Source organism: Carlito syrichta, unplaced genomic scaffold, assembly GCF_000164805.1.
Source record: "Carlito syrichta isolate Samal-C Ts95f unplaced genomic scaffold, Tarsius_syrichta-2.0.1 Scaffold111498, whole genome shotgun sequence".
Classification (NCBI taxonomy): domain Eukaryota; kingdom Metazoa; phylum Chordata; class Mammalia; order Primates; family Tarsiidae; genus Carlito; species Carlito syrichta.
Window position 1 is genome coordinate 93916 of NW_007055594.1, and position 3014 is coordinate 96929.

The 3014-nt window shown below is 56.3% G+C and overlaps 1 protein-coding gene across 1 annotated transcript in view; it reads left to right on the forward strand.

Moving 5' to 3' along the window:
* The window catches only part of PRX (periaxin), a 15416-nt gene continuing 12402 nt past the window's right edge, over positions 1 to 3014 (forward strand). The window contains exon 1 of the mRNA XM_008069816.2: positions 1 to 25. The gene's annotated coding sequence lies outside the window, so the exon portion shown is untranslated. The remainder of the gene's footprint in view (positions 26 to 3014) is intronic.

Consider the following 3014-nt stretch of genomic DNA (forward strand, 5'->3'; position numbering starts at 1 on the left):
TCTCGAGGTGTCTGGAGGCCCAGCGGTAAGAGATCAGCTGGCCAGTCCCCTTCTGGCCAGGCTGAGAAGCTATGGAATTGGGAGCCAGGGTCCTGAGAGGGGCTGGGAGGGTACCTGGGGTTCAACAGGCAGTGTGGTGTAGGTGTTAAGGGTGCAGACCTTGTAGTCAGACCCTGGGTTCAAATTCCATCTTTCCCCTCCTTTCTGGCTATGCAGCCTTGGGCGAGATGCTTCACCCTTTGTGCCTCTGCTTTTCTGTCTCTAAAATGGGCTGATGTCAGGAGGCCAGTTTACAGGGCTGGCATGAGAGTAGTAAATGAGTTGCTGCTTGCAAAGAGCTGAGGCAGGATGCCTGAGGCGGGTGGCAGACCTGGAACAGGGTGCTGGGGAGGCCGCACTGATCCTGTCGGTGGGAGGCTGGTGCCCAACCTGGATGTTATCCCTCAGAGTTCTCCTCTGGTAGGGAGGAAGTGGGGTCACTGAGGAGCACCGGCTGCATGTGAGACACTGTGAGGCGCACAGCCCCCTCTCCTGTACATGCCCTGTTGCTGTCAGAGACTAGTTTATGTGAACTGAGCAATTTCTATATACCGGGAACATTCCAAGCACCTTCTGTTAACTCACAAATCTTCAAAGCCCACTTGGCAGATGAAGAAACTGCGGCCCCAGAATGAAAGAACTTGCCCGAATTCTCACACCTGGGGATTACTGGAGTGGGGACTCACCGAGGCAGCTAGAGGCCACCACCTTAACACCTCCCACCCGCCCCCCTCTATCCCACTAAATGGCCTCAGATAATGTTCAGGGGCCTAGACGAGTCAGGGTGAGCCCCCACTCCCAATGCTGAGGGCACAGATCACTGGTGGTTGGGGAGAGCTGAGACTCTGAGTAGGCAGAGTTCCCAAGTGGGGTTGGCGGTAGCCACCAAGGAAAGAGGGCCAGAAAGGGAAAACCCTCAGCAGATGCCTCGGCCTGCCTGGCTCAGCGGGAGGGCCCAAGTGACCACCCCTTACTCCCAGCCACTCTAGAAGGCATGAGTCGCCTCTGAAAGGGATATTGAAGTTGTACCTGCCCAGGGAGGTGTTAGGAAGATTTAAGGCGCCAAAGCAGGACGGTTCGCAGCACATAGTAAGTGCTCAAGAAATGGGGACTTGGAATTCCAGAACTCTGGGCATGTATTGGGGTGGTGCCACAGTCACCTCCCAATACATGGGCTGTTGGAATCTGGGGGATTCTGTCTGGTCTAGATTCTCCCGGGCGGTTCCCCTTCGATCTCCCCCTAACCCAAGTCAGGGACCCCCCGCCCCGGAGTCTCTCCACCCCTCCTTCCTTGCCCAGTGGGATGGGCAGAGCTGGGAACACAGTGCCTGGGTGGGGTGGGTTTCCTTCGGAAGCTGCCCCCACCTTGACCCAAGCCCTGGGTACGTGGCTCAGGAAGGGCACAGTTGGGCTAAATATAACCTGGGCTGGGCGCCGGTCCTGGGCAGGGCGAGGAAGGAGGGCACTGTCTCTTGCTCCCGCCCCCCCTGAACTTCCTGTGCCAGACTCTGGGTGTGACTGTCACTGACCCGGCCTGGAGCAGAGAACTTATGACCCAGGTGACCCTCCCCCCAATCTCCACCACCACCTACAAGGTCTGGGCTTCTCCCACTCCCAGTTCATGGTGCCGTGCTGTGTCATGGTTAAGAAGCTGACTCAGTTTTCACATCTAGGTTTAAGTCCTGACTCTGTCACTGTGATATCCTGTCTCTTAACTCTCATTTACTGGTCAGTAAATAAAGTCCCATGAAGCCAAGTCTATAGAGTGCTAGCCTGGCCCAGGCCTGGCACCCATGAGGTCCCCTAAAAATGTGTTTCTGGGCCCCTTGACCCCTCCTGACCAACTCAGCTCCTGCCCCACTGCTCAGAGCCACCAATATATGCTTATGTACAAAGTAAGGGTCAAGGGCATGGGTCCTAGCTCTGCTCCTTCCTGGCTGGGTGGTCCCAGGAGGGCCATTTCACCTCTGTGAGCCTCAGTTTCCACCCCTGCAACAGCCATGGGTTTGTGGCCTCTGGGTGCCAGCACGGGGCCCAACTCAAAGGAAGTGGCCCAGACATGGGCGCCAGTTTGAGAAAGGGCTGCTCCTGCTTGGAGGGGCAGGGGGCTCAGAGACGAGGCCAGAGAGAGACACAGAGACCAGGACCCTAGGAGATTCAGAGGGGAGCCCCGTAACATTGTGGGGGGACCGCCAGGGGAGTGGGTGCTGAGGGGTCCGCGTGTCCTCAATCCTGGCCAGTGGTGGGCTATGAAGGACCATTGTGTGGCTGGGGTGGGTGGGCAGGGGTGGAATGTGACTGGGAACAGCAGACGGCCCATTGTGTGAGGGAATGTGCCGCGTGAGGCCTGACCTTTCCTTGTGCAGCAGGGGTTGGCGGGTTGGCATGTCAGGTGGGGGCCGTGAGGACGAGCCCAGAGTTGGGGGTGGGGGGGAAGACAATATCCATCTCCGTATCCCCAGAAGGGCCTGACGGGACACTGCTTGCACATCTCAGCTCTGCCTCCTTCTGGCTGTGCTGTGACATCCTGTCTCATAACTCTTGGCCTCTCAGGGGATGGGCTTTTCTGCAGTGAGTAGAAGTGCAGGTCTTACTTAGCATAAGGACTGGCAAGTAGTAACCACTCAATACCCAGTAGTTACTGTTGTTGCTGTTATTGTTATTTATATAAGGGGCTGGAGCATTCAGACAAGTTCAAGTCCTGGCTCAGTCATTTGTGACCTGAGCTAGTAACGTATATTTCCTCAGCCTTGGGTGTCTCCTCTGTAACGGGCTCAGTAACAGGACTGACTTTACAGGCCAGGCACAGTGGCTCACACCTGTAATCCCAGAGTTTTGGGAGACCAAGGAGGGAGGATTGTTTGAGTCCAGGAGCCCAGCTTGGGCAACCTAAGGAAACCCTCATCTCTACAAAAGTATTTCTTTTTTTTGAGTTGGAGTCTCACTCTGTCGCCCAGACTGGAGTGCAGTGGCTG